Here is a 20,287-nt window from a genome sequence, read left to right on the forward strand (position 1 = left end):
TCATTATTTGCCGTGCAGTTTTCCGCACATTCGCATTAATCAAACATGCCGAGCGGGAAAACTTGTGGAAATGTATTGCTGTTATGTTGAAACGGTTGCTTTTGTTTGTGGGCAATTAAAAACTGTTGCACAACTCATTTGTTGCTCTGGATATTGTGTTTTAGAAACATATTATTATTTTCCGTTTATTCGGCCATCAACCAGCATGACAAGCTCATTATAATCGAATGCCGATGCCCCGAAAAAGTTTTTAATTTAGTTAGAAAAGAAAATAATACACAAAGTAAAAGCCATCATCATCATCATCGCAGAAGACTTTTCCAGCTGGCTGCAAATGTATTCGTGTAGGAAAAACTTTTTCCTGCCTACTTTTCCGCACATTCACTCGCCCACTAAATGCAAATTTGTATAATTTGATTCTGTTACTTTTTCCCAGAAACCACGGGAAAAGCTACCTTTTTGTTCTGTTTTTATTTCCCCAAAGAAATTTCATTATTTTTCTTTATAGCCGCAAAAATTAATCAAGTAAAAACACAGAGAGAGCGAAAAATGGATTTTAGAAATTTTTTCCTAAATGCCATATTTCCATTTCGCAACGAAATTCATGCGGAGCAGCCGGCGTTTATGGAATTTTATGTTCCATTTTATGGGGTCATCAAAAAGTGTTTTCAATTTCATAAATTGGGAAATAATTGCGCGGAAAGTGGATCACAGACGCAAAGGCGGGCGCAAAATCTTTGCTGATTATTGACACTAATTGGTCTTTGGGTTGAACAGCCAAGAAATTAAATTTAGGTACTAATTAAACGCGCCTACTTTATCAAGTAGGAAAAATGCGTAAATTATGTTTGAAATTGAAGTCTGGCCCTTAGTTAGAAAAAAAAATGCTAAATCATTTTTACGAAGAAAATGAGAGAATGAAAAGCAATAAGACGATGAGGAGATTATTAAGTCCTTACATAATTTTGTGATAAATGCTAATCAAGTTGAAATGTTTGTACTAATTGATATGATCGTAATTGCTTGCCTCTTACCACAATATTTATACTTATTTCATGTCAAAGGCATGCCAAATTACTCACCTTTGCTATAGTTACGCTGTCCTGCAAGAAAAGAAAAGAAACATACTTATTAATAAACTTTTTCCAGGCCAAGTTGGTTTTATTTTAATTAGCTAGAGAGCTCTACATGCGAAGCAAGTGAGCCCCTTGGCTAATGCTCAAGTGCCTTTTGAGGGATCCTGGAAATATAACATATATATGGCTCACCTTGACAACGCCTCAATTTCAATGGCATATGTCAAGCTTTTCAGCTGCATAACCTTAGTAAACACTACCGCTCAAAGAGCCCCAGGGAAAGGGCCATTGAGTGAGAGGGAAATTTGTAAAAGAAACATTAATTTCAATGACATACTAGCTACTACTAGAATTTGTTTGCTAAGGCTAGTGAGACTTGTATTTAAACTAAAGATGAAAATGACATGGAAAGAGTTTTTTATATTTAACTACGGAAGTGGAAAAGGATTTCGATGTTAGTTGAATGAAATGAGTTGATGCAGAAACGGCATTTGTAGCTTAATATTCGAAATGTTTTTAGGAAATATACTATTTTACGTTGTAGAATAAAGATTCCAATTTAGATGTACAAAATCAAAAAAAAAAAAATATTTTTTTATATTTTTATTACTTTAAAGAAACTACAACTGACTTTTGCAAACAAAAAATCCCTGCCATTTATCATTTTAAACGCAGAATTGGCCAAGCGACTAACTGGCTGCCACGTTTGTTTATCTCATTGTGGGCGTGGCATTCGCTTGGCAACGCCGCCAGAGGACGTGTTTGTATAAATGGCATGCACTGAAACTAGAACCACACTAAAACACAGGGTCCAAATGGTGTGACAGCGACATTGACGCGTTAAGAATGAGCCCTTGGCCATAGTATCCTAGCGATATATTTAAAAGCCAGCGAAATGAAGGCCAAAAATGGGCGTGGCTGGCTGTAAGGATTTATGCTGACACCCCTTGGGCTAAGGTCAGCTTTCAACACTGTCGGACAGAATGCAATTGGGTTTTAATGCAACTGCAAATGCAGCAAATATTTCATTAAAATTATATTAGGCATCAAAATGTTGCCGCTACGCAAACTATCGTTAGGCAGATGGAGAAAGGGAGTATAAATTTTATTGGACGCTGCACTGCGCTGGGGAAATTTAATTAGTTAGCCTGGATTCTGGGCTCCGGATTCTGGGCCAAGAGCTCGAGAAGAGAATCAAGCGAAGCTGCCGAGAGTTAATCAGTTTTGCTAACTTCATTTGAGCAACTAAGGGCAGCAAACTTTTGTGCAAGGTGGGTGGCGAACGTATTCTGCTGATGAAGTTGACTTAAAGCTCGCTCCCTGCCAAGCAATTACACGCACTGCAATCCTTTACAAAACTTTCCCACCACTACACGTACTTAGGCGTGTGTTTGCAGCCTAGTGCTGCAAGATTAAGATAGCTTAAACATTAAAAAAGCCAAAGAAAGTTGTGGATTTTTTAAAATTTGTATTTATTGTTAGACTACTATATTGCTGAGATCAATTAGTCTCACACAAATTTTATTTAAACGTTACAGTATTTTAGTTGTTTCTTTTCCGCAATATATTTTTGACTAAGGTGTTATTTACTATATGGAGGCAAAAGTTAGATAGATTTTAAATCAAACTTGAAATAAACTACATTTTTGATTTGGCTGGATTTTCTTCTATTAATACTTAAATATTTTGAATAATAAAATTGAGTATAAGTTTACATCTGTTTGGCTTCTTTCCACTCGGCGCTTTTCCTTTTCCCTCTTGGACATCCGACTGCTGCTCAGTCAACACGTTTCCGTTCTAACGTCCGTGCACTTTTATAAATTCTTATTTTAAAAATATAAAGAAACAATATCTCTACTTTGGATAAAATCACACAAATGAGTATATAAAACAAATCAAAAAAAAAATTCTGATTTTGAATTGGCTATAAAACAGCTAAATCGCCAGCACATTTGCATTCACTCGACTGGCAGGCTAAAAGTTGGCTAGACAAATGTTGCACTTGCATTTCCTGCCTGGCCCAGAGAAGATTTATGGCCGGGACAAAAGAGGAATTAAAAGGCCAACTCTGAAGCACACATTAACCCACATTTCGATGGCGATTTATGGCTGGCAAAATACTTTGGAAATAAATCCAACTGCAACGCATGCTCGATTAGATGTCACAGATATAGTACTCATAACTTATTTAGCTTGCCATTCGATTAACGAGCAACTTACTGTCGACTTGCAATTACTAGCTCTAGCAAATCTGATCTTTTACTGGCCTCAGACAATCGTAAGTGCATTTAAATGCAAATTCCGAATCAGCATTGCAGTAGGTGCTTGCAACTTTTATGACACTTACTCGCTGCCTATCAATTGCGGCTACTCTTCTCCCAATCAATTTGCCCATAAATCAGGACTCTCTGCAAAGTTTAAACAATTACAAAACAATTAAATTGTCACACCGAACATTGAAGACCAAACGAAGTCAAGGTTAGAGACGGAAGGAAAAGTGTGGCAGAAGGAAAAGCGCTATCTGTTTGGCTTCTTTCCACTCGGCGCTTTTCCTTTTTCCTCTTGGACATCCGACTGCTGCTCAGTCAACACGTTTCCGTTCTAACGTCCGTGCACTTTTATAAATTCTTATTTTAAAAATATAAAGAAACAATATCTCTACTTTGGATAAAATCACACAAATGAGTATATAAAACAAATTAAAAAAATTTTTTGTGTAAGGACTAGACTATAAATTGTTTCTTAAACTAAAGAATTTACTAAAAAAAACATTTGTTAATATTTGTCTTAGTGTTGAAATCAACTGTAAATATACCCTCCATTGCTTATTAAATAGTGATTAATCATCTGCAAAAACACAATTAATTTTAAGAACTACCCTTGTAAAGTGTTTAATACAAATTGAAATTTTTCCCTCAGTGAAGCCACTCCGCCCAAGGGAGGAAATGGAAAAAGTGCACAACTCGAACACAATATAAACTTCATTGGGCGCCAAGGCCAAATCGAACTGGCCAGCTCAACGTCTGTTTCCATTATTTATTTGCAGCAAATTAAGCCCGACCCTCCGAATGAAAGCGGCGAACAAACAGCGAAAGGAAAGGCGAACTAGCAGGGCAAGTCAAGTCGAGTGTCAGCATAAATGAAATTTCCCACCACAAACTTCCGGCGAACGGGGAAAAAGGGTGTTCGCTGGGCTCATCCCCGTTAACAATGCATGTGCATAACAAAGAGCAAATGTCGGACTGAACTTTTCACGGTTTCACTTTCCATTTCCCTTTCCCCTTAAAACTTGCACCTCGGACATCGACACACTTGGCTGGCGCCATTAAGGTGCAACAAAATGTGCAGGTCAACTTGCATTTGCATCCGAACCATGGTATTTCGCACAATTCAATTGCACAGTCATTTCCGGTTTTGGCTAACATCCCTGAAACGCTATTCAAGCTGACTTCGATTGGGGTTGCACCCAGTGAGATGATTTCCTTTTTATTCGGGAACATAACGCCATCCAGTTAAAGGTATTTCCACGTTTGGTAAATTGGTAAGCGAACAGGAAATGGCATAGATATGGATGGCATGGAATTTGAACAAATTGGCAACCGAATCAAATGGTTTCCTTTCAAATGTAAAATACATATTCCAGTTATGGTTTATGGTATGCTTATTATTTTCTTAAATAATATCTTAAACCTTCAAGCTTTCCATGTATAAAAAAATCTTTTACTATTTGATTAAAAGAATAACCATTTAACTTTAAAATTATATTACCTAATGTACGTTACGATCCTTATTTAGTATTGAAAATGTTGTAGCCCAAAAGAGAAAAACATCTAGTCTTTGCTATGCAATTCATTTAAACCAAAGTGAATCTAACCAAACATAGGGAACTACAAAGCTAAATAAAAATTGACTTGCGCTTACAATTTTTCCTTTCATGCAATTTTCCAGCTGTCTCCCTGTTAATCATTGCATTTATTTCCTTTTCCCTCTGCCACCATTTTGTGGTCGCACACAAATGAGCCGCATCATTTCCGCTTTTTCCCCTTCGCTTTGTAGGTGTGCAAAATGCTTAAACATTCAGGGACTTCGCAGATAACAAAGTATAGTCAGGGGCTAAAAAAAAATGAAACAATTTGGCCAAGTTCTAGTGAAGCGTTACATTTGTGGGGTTCCGTTCGCTTGAGCTTCAGTCCTCTGCTTGATGCCTTTTTCTGCTGATTTTGTGCTAACTTTTTTAATGAACTTGTTGATATTGCGTGAGTACGTTGCTGTTTTTGCTTGACTTGATGTACGGTTTAATGTATTTTTTTTTTGCTGCTGCTGCCGGTTGTCTGTCAAATGATTTGCTCAAAGGCGGCGGGATGTGCAGTGCGTGTAATTGACTTGTGAACTCGAGCATTTGGCACTCAATTAGCGACCACTGCACGCTCAACAATTGCAATACTTAATTTATGTGCTGCAGCGAAACCAAGTCAAGGTTGTTTTTTAATTGTTATATTTTTTTTTTAAGAATATTTCGGAATTAATATTAATAATATTCCTATTCTAAAATTGCCTTTTTATGCTTTACTTTGAGGTAGATTTTATTGCTGTTTTAATTCTAAATTTTAGTTAAGAGTTACAAAGTTTTTTAATCTTCTTAAGCCCCACAATTCCATAGTACTTATTCAGACACTAACTCAGGCCTTGGAAAGCTTCTTGTTCGTTGTAAAATATGCAACACACTTCTGGCTATTCATTTTTGGCAGCACATGAAGCACCCTCACTCTCACACCTACCCTCACCCACGACGGCATCCGACTGCATTATGAATAATTAATTAAAATTTAATTAAAACTGTCTAAGTTGGCACAGGCCTCCCTTCCGTCGTAAAAACTAATGCCGCCGGCGGGCTGCCAAGTCGGGCTAATAAATCAAGAGCGCGTTAACGAAACTGATATGCCATCTGGGCGAAAAATTGGAGCCGGTCGAGATGGAAGTTCCCTGATGAGGGTAAGCAAAAACTTGTACTCAGCCAGGCGTTGAAAGCGCAAGCGACTGGCAAACCGGCGCTGGCAAACTGGAAATGTAACAATTAATGTCATCAGCTTGCAATATCAACAACGGCAATGGGAACGGCAGTCAAATAAACAATGGCCACGAGTGGTTAACAATGCCAAACAACGTGGCCAACTACAAAATGGTCCAGTGGTCAGCCAGCATGGCCATAGATAAAGGGATATAGTGGGTGATATAGGGGGATGGATTTGCGGCATTTGTGTTTACATGTTGTTTGGCCAGGGTGGCAAGTGCAAGCTGCATAACTTGTTGACTTGTTCTGACTAATTGTCAAACGAGAGCGACTATCTGGACAAATAAAATCAAGCTAAATAAACCAAAAGAGTCAATTAATCTGGTAGAGTTTTAAATATCTTGTCGGGATAGAAAATAAATGAATAAATAAATAAAAATTAAAATTATCTTTTAAAACAATTTTTCAGTAAAAATTTTAAAGTTTCATAACTATTATAAAAGTATAAGTATACATACTTGGGAGTTGTAAAAAGCAACAATTATTGCACAGCTAATATTTAATGCCTTAGTAAGAAGGCCAACCTTTTTTAAAATTCCTTTCAGTTCACAATAGCATCGAGGGCACATTTATGGCATTTCCACACACAATTTACTGACCCATCTTATTGTTTCTCAAGCATTCCAGAGGAGTCCCTAAATACCAAAATTAAATGACCGAAAATGGTGCCACATTTTCTACGCATTTTGGTACACACGAGCAAACTAGCATAAAAACGTAGCTAACTCTCGGCACTAATTAAGTCAAAACCTTAGCATTTACCTTGGGGCAGGTGCTCGTGGAGCAAAAGTTGGGCCGAGTGCGGGGGGCGGGGCAGAAGGATCCATCTTGGGGGCTCCGAGAAGGATGTGTATTAATAGGAAACCCTTGTTGCGAAGGCTTCGAGGCACATAAAAATGTCATATGTCAACTACAGGTTGCCTTGTCAGCACTCATTAAGCTCTTAACCTCATTCGAGCACACACACACACACACACTCACAGACACACACACACACACACAGACAGCCTCACTTGGCACTCTCACATAGACACACACACTTCATACACACAGCCTTGCAAAGTTAAACACACACACATGGACACTCAGCATCCTGGACAAATGCAAGTGAGCGCTTTATTACCAATGTCGACACGGCCGAGCCTGTAGAAAGCAAAAACGGCAGGACAACGGCAGGAGCTTTCAAGACTCTCAGGAACCGGTTAAGCAGCCAGTTCATTGTCCTGTTTACTCCGACTTTAAGGCCCGGACGTGATGAAAAAATTATGAATGTGCAGCTCTCGCGTAACTCACTGCCTTTCAATTAATTCAACTCGCCCCGTTTTGGGTCCTTTTCGCATTTCCTTGGCCCGAATGAATGAAATCAAATTAATTACGAAGACGTTGAGCTGATAGCAGTCCGAAGGAAGGATCCGCCGCTTCCTTATGCACATGCATGAAAATTTCTTTTCATAATGTATGTTCCTTCTTCCGGCGGCTCTTTGTGCCGCCTCGTCGTCTCCTCCATTTTCGCCTTTGCCATTCAGTGTAAGGCATTTCCCAGGCGAATCTTATCTGGCCTCCTTATCATTATCAACATCATCAGTTAGTAAGGCAATGGGCCAAGAAAGTGGTAAGTTCCCCAGATGGGGTATATTTGTTTTAGATACCATATGATAAAAACAAGAAAAAATTAACGATAATTTTAATAGCCTACAAATTTAAACTTAATAACTTGGCTTAATGTTTCCTAACTGTGCAATAAATCTTATGATTTCAAGAAGAAGGTACTAAACATTTTGATTAAGCATTTAATTTATTTCATTAAATATTTAAAATAAATTTTTGAGTTTAATAGTCACATATTTATTTTTACTATTCCGTTTTTATTAGTGTAGTTCTTTTACAAAAAGGACCAACAACACAATACTTCCTTGTCGATCAATTTATCTAATATTCCATTTCAGCTCTCATATTTCGTTGCCCAGTTTTGTGCATATGTCTCCACAACGTTTTTATGAGAATGTGTGTATGCTCATAATTTGAGTTCTCCTCTGTTTGATTAAGGATGTTGAACACACCCCGAATCCACCCACCCATTCGGGAAAATACATTGGCAGTCGTAGTTTTAGCTTGCAGTCATTTTGCTCTTTGATATTGGATTTCAGTTAGCATTTCTTTCATTCCACATATCGAATTTTCCGCCTTTGAGCCATGGTCAGCATATTGTGAAACAAGCTTCTATTGGCCGTCCACTTTCTTGCCAAGAGCCGTTGGCATTTTTGGGCCGAAGAAATTGGCAGCTTTCACGAAAATATTTCCAAAATAAAATTATGAAAACAGAATTATTCTCCCGATTGATGGTATGATAAATACTACAAACTGAGTGCAACTGTCAAAACATTGAAAGCATCTGCCTCGAATGTCAAAACAAGTTGGGAACAATCAAATATTTGCCTTCAAAACTTACTCTCTTTTGTGTGGGTTTATTGAACTTTCAACTCAGTCGTCTGTCTGCAATAGAGAGTTAAATATATATGATGATTAAAATGCATTAATCAAGTCGAATTAAGCGTATTAAATGTTGACAAAATCTTAATCAGGGACAAGTTATCTATCTACTTAATTAAGCAAGTAGCAATTCAATTAGTTCGTCCGACCAAGTTGCGGCAAAAGTCACGTGGGAAAAGGATCTGTGTGAAACCTGTACACAGGTGTGCTAATAAAGACACACATACACATTCAGGGAATTAGAGATGGGGTCATGGTGAGCCGCAAAATCAGAAATGTTAATTAAAATCACTGAGCGTTGAGCCTAGGCGACAGGCATGCTAAGCAGCCCCAAAGTCAGTGGGGAATTCGTTACCACTGGGGAAAACGGAGCGAAAGAGCCGCAAAATCCCTGACCACAATGGTGGAGGCAAGACAAATGTTGCAGATAGCAATCTGCCAGGGTTTATTAAATGTGGTGTAAAGGTGCCAAATGCAAACAAATTAATTTTAAAAAAGGCACTGGCTTTAAGAGGGGAGTGGAGTTGACCGAAATATTATTTAGCTGAGTATTTATTGCCAAGTATTAATTGTTATCTAAATTAGTTTAAATTTAATCGCTCCATTTTTTTAAACGAATTGTATTGTACTACATTTTTTCATTGACTTGTGTTTATAAGTTTCACAAAGTACTTAGCACTTTTTATAACAAATTCTTTATGCAATAGTAAACTTTTTTCTTACTTTCTTTTCAATTTATTTTTAAATAATCGAAACAATTATCCAAGAGAGCAAATATTTTTCGACTTTCTTCAATACTTCAAAGTTGCAAATTTTGTGCCCGCTTGCCAAAATAAATACAGGACAAAGAGCCACAGGGACACAACAAAGCAGAATTGCATTTAAAATTCGTAATGGACGTACCGGAAATACAGAATTCCGATCAGGAAGCACGGGGGTCAGGAAATGAAGTGAAAAAATGCCGCAAAAAGTACGCAAAGCCAAAGTGAAAGCTCACAGTTCGCAAAAAGGGAAAACGAAGGTTACAAAATAAACAAAAGACCAGAAATAATATTTGTATTAAAAAGTGCAGTGCAAAGGACGTGGAAAGAACGGGGCGACCTTCCCTTTGATCATAAGTTGAGTGCAATAAATTTGATAAATTGTGGCCACGGCAACCCCATAGTCGAAACAATTAATGTGATAAAACCCAAGAGCACCGGCTAAGTTTCTTTAATTTCTTCACCGAGCTACTTGAGCCGATAGCTTTTAGTTTCGTCTGGGCGAAAGTACTTGATGATCCGACTTCTGGTCTCGGCAACACGACTCTCGGCAACGAGTTGCATTAAAGCGGATGCTAACTTTCATTAAAAGCCACTTAACCCGTGGCAGGACAACAGGGACGACCCCGCCCACTCTCTCCACTTGGCCAACCACTTGACCCACATGACCCACTGGGGCACAGCAACAAAAGCCGGCGATGGCACGTGGATACCCCCAATCTCGGGCCCCTGTGTCCAGAATCTCCCAGTCCAGGATTTCTGCCAGAGCTTAGAAGTGGGGGCGTGTCCTCCGGACGTGGGCGGTGGCGTTGGCGTGGCACTCCTGCACATCGTTAGTCATATTTTTTTATACCGAGCAGTGCAAACTTTTTTGGCAAACACGAAGCCCGAAAGAGATATTTTTAATTAAATTAAATAACAGTGCGTACAAGGAGAGCGAATAAGGGGCGACTTGTGGTTTTGGACGAAATGCAAAAGCCAAAAACTGCTGCATATTTATGTGGGCGAAAAGTTTCAGCCGGATTAGAGGTTTTAGTTTAAAATCTTAAAAGCAAAACGCCCTTGTGGACCTTCCCACAAAAAGTTGGTGCAAATATACATTACCACTTTAGGGATTACATCAACAAATTGCAAGGATCTTTTATTAAAAAAATATTCTCGCATTCCAAACTCTAATTTCAAAGCAGTTAAAAACTTTGCCTGGCCAAAGTTTCATTCTCTGTCGATCAAGAATATATTTAATAGCCACAATGTCATGTGAGGGTCTTGCAAAAAACTGAAAACCGTTCACATATGTGGCACACATTGCGATTTTCAGAGTCAACGTTCGCTTATTTCTATTTCATTAGCTGCTATTTTCCTTTAATTTTTCGCCGCCAAACAAACAAACAATGAAAATCAGAAAAAAGCTGGCAAAGTTGAAAAATGCCAACGTGTGGAGGGGTACAAAAAATTGAAAGGAATAAGTGCCAGTGGTTCAAGGGGCGAATGGGGGCACTGCAGACAAAACTGCAAAAGTTCGGCGATTCTTTCTCGGTTATTTTTGGCCCAACTGTTTTCTTTTAATGCCGAAGCGTGAAAACAAAACTTTTTCTGCCTCTCACTCGGCACTTTCAAGCGGCGGCACTAATGGTCTGAAATCGAATTGGATTTTCGAGTTTTTGCAAATATGTTGTCGACTTGAAAAAACAAAAAAAACAAAGTTTGCCGAAAACATCATATGCATTATTAGCCAAAATGAGCAATCGATTTAATCGAAATGGATGTGGGGGATATTTAGTGTTATCAACTGTTAAAAGGAATAGCAGTTATTGCATAAAAGTTTTATGAATAACTTTATTGTAGTTAAAGTTATGCACATTTGTTTTAGCTTAAATCTGAGTGCACAATAAAAAAATACATTTTTATAATTAAGGATTCCTATCTGTTGTGTTTTACTTGATTGTAGAATCTTTTGTAAATAATACTCTTGCATATTTCCACATTTGCTTTGTTTGTCTTGTTTAGCGAGCATAAGTTCAGCAAAAAATTAGGGATGTTTAAATAAACATTTAATTTAGTCTGGCCTTAAACTAAAACTTTTTAATTTAGTAAGCTGCCAAGCAAATATGCAAATCGAATGCTAATCAGCGGCTTGAATTGAAATTAAATTTTGATACATGGTATATATTACAGGAGTCAGAGGGAGTGATTCCGCAATCAATTTGCTTGTTTGTTTGTGTGACCCAAATAGAAGTTTGCCCAAAATTCAGCGCTCAATTTCCGCAAACAAACAATCGAACAAAAGCCAGCACCAGCGAATGAATAGCACTGAACACCCGATAGTTTGTGAATTTACCACTTTGTTCGGGCCAGGAATTGTCTACTGCAGTCTGACTTGGCCCGCTGGAGGGATAATTAAAATTAGTTATTGAAAAGGTCCGACTGATACACATTTCATACTTCTACGCCCCCGGCAATCCATCAAATTCGCCTGCCTGTCCTGTGAATTCAATTTTTGCACAGTATAAAATGAGAGCCCCTCGATCAATGGATTTGGTCTGCAGCTGGACAGCTGGAGTCTTAAACAGAAATAGATTGCATATTTCAACTCTTTCCAAAACGTATACTGAGTTCGGCCAAAATACGCTTTCCATAAATTTAATTTAATATTTTTGACATTCTATGCAGATTTTTGCCTCCACTTCTCGTTGCCAACGAGAACGAGCCAAAATGTGTGCGGGTATTTGGGTCAGAAATGCATTAGAAAGTGCTAACTAACTGTAATGAATGCCTTCGATGCGATTTGCTCAACATAAATATTGTGCCAAAGTTAGTCTGCCGGTAAACAAACTTTTGTGGTCAACGGGTCGGCTAACCGATATTATATGGAACTCGGAGGAGTAAAAACCCATCCCAACTTGTGGTCCCCACATCAAATATATCGCAATCTTTGATTTTTCGGTCTCCGCAGTGCCAACGATTTTCAACATTAATTGAATTCGGTTCCTGGCAAACTCTGTTTTCCCTCCTTTTGGGTTCCTTGGAAATTTAGCACTTGTGGTGAGTGTGGTGACCAAAGGAGTAAAAAAGGTACGCGACCAAAAATCTCTAAAAAATTAAATTTTTGAAGCGATGCCAAGGGCCCAAGGACGAAGATGCCGCAAAATGATTTAGGCTTCCCAAATATTTGGCACAGCAGTAATTAAACAAATTGAAATGACATTGGCCTAAGTCAGTTTGATACTCAGAAAAGAAAATGACTTTAGGTAAGCAATCCATTTGTTTAGAAAATGAAAAACTACATCGTGTTGTTTTAAACACTATCAGTAAGCATTATTATTATGAATTATAATTGATAGTTTAAATATCCTGCGTGCCTTAAATAAAGTTACCTATAATTGTGAGTTTAATCTTAGTTTTAATTTGTAGACTTGTCTAGACTACTGCACTTATCTCATTACGTTAGGTATGCCCCAGCTATATTTTCCTGGTCGAAATGTTCCTGCTATAGAGCTCTGCACTCGAGCACTTTGTCGGCTGCCTCATAAATCTTGAGTGAAAATTTTCGTTTGGACCATAAAAAATTAACAATGCGTAAAGGGGCAGGCAGGCAGGAGTTACGAGGCTGACTGTTGTGAGGTTTTGGCGTAAGCCAGGATTTCTGCGAGGGCTTACCAAGTATGTCCCTGCTGCACTTCAGACCCACAAGCACTTTTCCACACACATACACACCTACACAAAAACACTGCACCCGCACACTTCGGTATGCCATGGTGAGTGTGTGTGTGTGTGTGTGTGGGCAGCCATAAAGGTTTTGTGGTCCTGTTGGGCAGATTCGTTGGATGGACTCCTACACGCCTCATCGCCTTGAAGAGTGCACCGGAAATTAAATGTTAGAAAAGTCTAACCCTCAGACATGTATAAGATTTCTGAAATTTAACACATCAAAAGTTCAATAAAAATTTTTAACAAATGACTAAAATTAAAAAAAAAAGCTTAGCCTGAAGAAATATAAAATAATTAACATATGATAATAATTAATGAAAAGGGCTTAAGTAATTTTTTGTTTCAATATTTTATCATTTATATGGAAATCATTAGCCATATAATAAATAATGTTAGCACGTATATTCAATTAAGAATTAATGTATAAAAATTAAATGTTCCTTTGAACAGTATTTTATTCCAGTGTTGAATTGAAATTGGGTCCGATATTTGCGGTCACTTCTTCAGCTCTGCATTAAGGAAGCTGGAACATGCTATTTCCCTGTGCTCTTGTTTAATTTTATATGGCCTTGCCTTGGAGTGAATTGGATCCTGGGATCCTCTGCCTGTGACTCTCAATCGGGCTGTCAGTCAGTCCATTGCCCGTAAGTGCACTGATGGACATGATGTCCTTAATTGTGAATATGTGTTAATGTATTCCCTTGTGCACGCTAGCATTTTATTTGGCCATTTTAAATACTCCCAATCTGGCTTTAAGCCCGTCAAAAGAGAGACGGGGTAAAGGATCCTTGTCCAACGTGACACTGAACACGTTTTAACGATGAGAAGCTTCTGGCCCCTGCCTTCATAACTTATGCTTATAGATAAGCGGCGGCAGGCTCTTCGTCCTTCGCCCCCCTCTTTCGTCCTTGCTGCTCCTCCGCACATTGTTGGTCCCCTGTTTTTTTTTCGGTGGTTCTTGAGAGGAATTTTTGGGTTGGAGTTCCCCCTTATTATGCTGCTGGCCATTTAAGCAAATTATAAAATTTTCATAATTTCGTTTTGTAATTGCTTAAAGCTCAGACGAAATTAAAAGTGGCAAGTTCTTGGAGGAAGAACGTTAATGGCAATTTAATAATGCAACTAAAGAAGCCTAAAGTTATATTTTTGGTAAGTTAAGTAGCGCATTTGTAATTTATTTAAGTGTATTTATTTATCACTTTAATTTCACAGTACACAACCATTCAGTTTTAAATCGCTTGAGGGAATTTCCCATCAATTTGGTCCTAAGCTTCTTGCCAAACCGCATCAAAGAAATAGCTGCTCGATAACCGCAATAGGGGCTCCACACATCCCGACCGAGCTTAATTTATATTTAATTGTGCTGACCACATTGTTGGCACGTAACACCTCAAATTGTAATTATTTCCTTGATGGACTCGGCCACTCAATGCACGTCCCATTAATTATGAAAATATTGCCCAAACACTTCTGGGCGAAAAGATGCTTTTCTCGCTAACTCTCTCTTTCGCTCTTAATTTTCCGACTCTTTCCATCTCTCTCTGCCCCCTCACCACTGTACACAAACACCACCAAACGCTGGTTTTTTCTCTTGCCAGCACTTACATTAAATTCAAAGTATTTACCACAATATTTTAGCTACACTTGCCTCAAATTGTATTTTCAGTTCGCCATTTGTTACAATGCGCACATCAAGTATTTCTGCCAGGGTGTTTGTATATGTGCTTTATAAAATATTTTGTGTTTTTTGAGTTTTCGTCTGGGGCTGAAAAACTCTGTTCTCCGTTTTTGTTTGCGGCGGCTGCCTGCCTCCTTTGTGGCCTTCTACGTGTTTTATTTGAAAACGTGTTTGCGGTTTTTTACGGCAGCCAAAGTGTGATTTTGACCGGATTTAAAAGTAGGTAAAGGTATGTACATTAGCTATAAATTGCTATGAAGAAATAAAAGGTGTGTTGCTGAAGCTTGGGTATATGACATGTAATGCCTCAAATATAATATATTTTTATATGATTTTAGATTCATATTTTTTTTCTTCCTCTTTTAACGTTATAATTTAAGGTAAGAAATTTGTTTGTGAAAGCACTCTTAAAATTTTAAGACAAACTGTCGATCCTCTTTTAAGGTATTCTCCAATTCGATCTCTATAATTTGCTACCTTTTTATCGTTTTCAGCCAAAGAGCATGTAATATTTACTGAACCAAATGAAGGACATGAAAAGTCCTTGCCTTGCCTTGCCTTGCACGGGGCAAACCAAGAAACTGAAATTGAATAACTTGCTGGATGGTTAGTGGGTGAGAGATGTCTTAATGAAAATTAGGCAGCCAGACGATATTGTTCGTGGGCCAACTGGCAAACTGATTCGGGTTGACTTCTTAAGAAGCCAGGACACGTAGGCAGCGGCAGCCGCAGGACATTTACGGTAGTTAAATTTTTGGCCACCGCCGAATAGACCCCAAAAACGTGCAATTATTCAAAGTACGGAAAGAGTTTTCGCATTAAACGTGTAACTTTTCAGGACGCAAATGCGGAATGGGAACCGGAGAAGTTGTTCATAAGTTGGAGACAACTTTCGTTTAACTTCTTGCGGATGAAACGCGGCAAAGGAAACATTTTCATTTTCATTCCAGTCGGCATCTAATTTATCGCCGCAATTTGCCTAGCGCGTCTTGTCTGCCGTTGTTGCTGCATATTAATTCAACATAAACGGCTCACAACCATCGCCAAATTGCCCCCAAAATGATTACACGACACTGCGCCCTGTTGTCGTACGATATCCTTGCTGGCTTTCTGAGGATGTCGTGGCTTTGGCAACGCGCCGCTGAGGATCAACATCAAATTACCCTAATCAAATTGTCATTACGCATATTTTAAGTAAATGAGTGCGTGAATTTAGATCAAATTAGCAGGCGGCAGCAACTGGCTGACATTCAATTTACATGTGATTTTCGACGAGTACATTTTTTACGAGCCGTTCAAATAGGAAATGTTAATGCGCTAGGGAGTTCTCGTTTAATTTAAATTCGCAACTGAAAACTGAAATTTCATATAAAAGGGGAGTTCTCCTTATTTTTCTAGTAGTAAAAGGCCTTTTTTAGCTGAGTTGGCAGCAGGTCTTATTTTTAAAAGCGTTGGCAAAACAATAAAATATTCAAGACCAAACTGAAGTAATTTATTTTGTAGTGATGTTAAAATTCCTTTTATTTCCATTCGAGTATGGTTTGTAATTAAGTTTAAATAATTTTTCTTATGCTCCCCAATTTATAAACGTTTATATACTTCAACTGAAACATTTTCTCTTTCCTGTCATGAATTCAAGAATAAAGTTTATACAACCCAAGAGCAATGTATTTATGGCAAGTTAATTATTTTTCCTGCCACAGTTGCTCGCAGCACACTTCACTCAACCACGTGCTGAAATATATCCTTTTCTTCCACTGAGAAGCTCCGCAAACAAAGCCCAGTTTTGTTGAGTACTGCAAATTAATCAGGAACGGGTTAACCGCTTGGCTGTTGAGGCGCTTAAAGGCTTCCTCCCACTGAGATGCTAGCCAAACAAAATAAAGCTTAGTTAGCAAGCAGTTTAGAAAAGTTGCGAGCGAAAAAATAAGTAAATATAGAACGGAGCGTATAAAACTACTAACAAGACATAAATGGACGAAGAATAAGCAAGGATAACTGAAAACTTCGGTCTGTGGAAAAGCGTGCATAGTGGAGTAGCACATGCGGAGAACAAAGTTGCCGGAAAACACCTCAAGAATCGTGGGTATGGGGTGAACTTTCCTCTGAACCGAAGCTGAACTTTTATTTGTTTGACTCGTGAGCAACAAACTTTGCCTCCATATTCCTGCCACCAGTTCAACTATTCTGTTGTTTCCCCCTCAATTTTATAGCTGCAAAACGTCGGCAGTCAGTGATGCTAAAAACAAGATTATTAAGACAAAGGGGTTTCTGCACACCCAAAAAAAAAACTGAAAGTTAAGTTTTAATAGGTGTGTCTTAAAAATAACTACAGTTGGTATTAAAGTTTAAAGTATAATTTTTATACCGAAGAGTCTAAAACTGTAGTTTAAGTTCTTATTTTTAAAAAATTTGAGGCAACGTCTTCATAAACTAAATTTAATGATTAATGTAACTTAATTTCAGTTTCAAGTCCTTAAATCTTAACCAACGTCTTCATAAACTAAATTTAATGATTAATGTAACTTAATTTCAGTTTCAAGTCCTTAAATCTTAACTAACTTCTTCCGAATAATTTATTTTATTGTTTACTACTTCCTTTAAATAACAACATAATTGAATAATAATTTAAAATGCTATTTTAAAAGCTAGACTAGGCTATAAAACCGCCAAGTTGGCAAAACTAAACACAAGGCAACCCCAAGTGGAATTAAAACGAGCAGAAGAACAGCTCGCCAAGTGCACTCCAAATTACTCGAATGATACTTGATGGTTGCAATCAGCAGAGAACCACGACCGACATCTGACTTCATTATTTTGATAGCAATTAGCAAATTGAGTTCTATAATATTTCTGTTGTCCGACTTGCAATGCTCCCTTTGAGTTGTTTTTAATTTTATTGTGTGTCTTGTGTGTGGCGAAATGTTGTCAAGCAATTAGTGCAGCACGACTGGGTTTTTCTTTTTCCGCCGGGTAGCACTCTGCGTATGCTTGATATAGGGATCTTTTTGGCATTGCGCTATATTTGCACACATTTAGCATTGTAATAAACTTGGAACATCCCAAAAATAAAAGATATCGAGTGAAAATTGCACAATCGTCTTTTTTAGTTGAAACCGGGTCGAGGAAGTTGATTAAACACGGATTCGCTGACACAGCAAACAGGTTGTAGGAGTGTCAAACATTCAAAAAGGTTATCTTTTCACCGTACACACAAAAATATGACTTAATTTAATTTATTTGGGATTTAAATTTTTTAAAATTGTTTTGCTAGCTGTTTTTCACGAAAGCCTTTAGGCTTTGTTCAATATAATAGCAATTAAACATTTTTCCATATGACTTTTTTCGCTAAAAAAATATTTTTCCGCAAAAATCGATACAAATGGTTCTTTTTAAATTCAATACCAAAGGCAAAATATGTAAATAATTTGCAAAAACCACATTTATATTACTATTAGCCAGTTAACTGCGACATAAGTTATGCATATGGTTAAATCTAAAGGCTATCTAGCTTAACCTTTAACGTTTACCCATCTACACCCACTTTAATGGCTCAATCATGTCTGCAATTGTTATGTTCCTGAACCATTTAACCTCATTGCCGGTCAAATGAACTGGAAACACAAATTCTCAGTGCCGGATTTGTCGCCTTGTTGTTTCCCCCACACACACGATATCCATAATATTATGAATATGAGCGGAGAATATGATACTATAAGCTACAATACATTGTGTTTTATGTTTATTTGGCAACGGTTACATAACCGGGCCACATCCCGATAACAAAGCCAGTTGAAAGTTGGCATCGCATTGATCCATGTTGACAATTTTTGGCGGGTCGCGGAAAATAAATAAATATGCCAAGTTATTCGCATACTTTTACACTCCGCTGCTCATCACGATGTGTGTGGCCAAGTCCCAAGGAGCAGGGGAAAAGAAATTTGTTTTCGGATTCGCTGCGGGAACAGTTTATTTTTATTGCCGAGCGAAGCGACTCCGCCATATCGATGGCGATGCCGATGCCGCTGCCGCCTGACAGAAGGCAAATGCACCCATTTGTCATTTGGACAACGAGCTGACAACAGTTCAGTGCCACTTGTCACAGCTGAGCTGGGGAAAAAGCCAGGACAGCAGAAATCCCAGTGGATGGCCCTTCAAACTGTTTACTTTAAAAGTATACGAAAAAAATCAAAAGTACCCGCTGTCATCAAATGGTAAAAACCCTTTTTGGGTAATGGGCGGCACACACAAAGTGCTTTTAATTAAGCATCGATATGTGCTTAAATATGAAATGCCCTTACATATTTAATTAAAAGGAAATTGTATCCCACTGCCGTCTACAAAGGGACTTTGTCCTCGTTTTTAATTTCGTATTTCATGCATTTTAATACGACTGCCCACATAAAAGACAGCTACCCAACCCCGAAAGAAATTGTAATGAGCTCACAGCCAAAAGGAAAAAATTACAAAAGCCAAAAAAATAAAATAAAATTGCAAACAAATTAAAAGCAAGGCAAACACATAAATTTTATATGGCTTTCAACCAGCGAGATCTGGCAAAGCACATTGATGTGAAATTAAAAGCATGCTACTAATCAAATGTAAGCACATTTAATGTTTAAATAAACAGAAATGAGTTGATCTGGCGCAAATAGCAAAGTCGTCATGAAAGGAGACTAAAGGCTGAAAGGACCTAAGCTGGCTTATGCTCCGTTCCCATTTTTTCCCCCATTGATTAAGTCCGCATAAATATTTATGTGCAGCAGCAGCAGGAAAAATGCGCATTCATGACGAGCAAAGTGGTATTTAATTGAGAAGTGAAATATATGAAGCACTTGGCGGGGAACAAAATAAATACTGTGGAGCTCAAAAAGAGATGAATTTGAGATATCCAGGATGCTTACAATAATTGAAATAACTTCTGACTTTATTTATTTAAATTTTGTCTTGTTCCCCATAGCCTCAATAGAAAAAAAACTTATAAGATTTTAGACCTTAAAAGTAGAAAATTAATTTTATACTTCCCAAAAATAAGATTCTTTATAGATTTACCAATTAAAATTTGTTTTGGTAATTCTTCTCAGATATCTTAAGTTATTAAACGAATTTCAATCATCAACTCTTTAATACCCCTTCTTTCCACGATCATAAAACTCCTCAAATAAACTTCAATATAAAAGCAAACACATGCGTTATGCGATGCTTCTGTTCACGACGACGTCACTTGAAAAAAAATATAAATTGTGTTATTGAGTTAGCAGTGGTGCTCACATCACCAAAAAAGCTTAAACAAAACACAAATACGGACCACGAGAGCCACTTTCAGACTTGGCAAACAAAACAAAGTCGCAGAAGACTGAGAATTTGTGTGTATTTTTGTGGGGATATTTTTGTGCCGAACTCAGCCTCGTTTTATTCCTTTTGAAGTGGCACGAAAAAAGAAGCACAAAGTTGAGTTTATGTCTGCTTCTGTGGGGCATAATTCTGTTTAAAGACTTTAACG

General features: G+C 37.8%; 1 protein-coding gene across 3 annotated transcripts in view; it reads right to left on the reverse strand.

Moving 5' to 3' along the window:
* LOC108149525 (insulin-like growth factor-binding protein complex acid labile subunit) overlaps window positions 1-20,287 on the reverse strand; it is a 51,846-nt gene that overhangs the window by 28,285 nt on the left and 3,274 nt on the right. For 2 of the 3 annotated variants that reach the window (XM_017277156.2, XM_041710485.1), the window contains exons 2-3: window positions 8,597-8,640; window positions 1,083-1,103 (exon numbers count right to left, since the gene is read on the reverse strand). The gene's annotated coding sequence lies outside the window, so the exon portion shown is untranslated. The remainder of the gene's footprint in view (window positions 1-1,082; window positions 1,104-8,596; window positions 8,641-20,287) is intronic. The other variant, XM_041710486.1, reaches the window with a different exon arrangement.

Source organism: Drosophila elegans, unplaced genomic scaffold (assembly GCF_018152505.1).
Source record: "Drosophila elegans isolate 14027-0461.03 unplaced genomic scaffold, ASM1815250v1 contig_814, whole genome shotgun sequence".
Lineage (NCBI taxonomy): Eukaryota > Metazoa > Arthropoda > Insecta > Diptera > Drosophilidae > Drosophila > Drosophila elegans.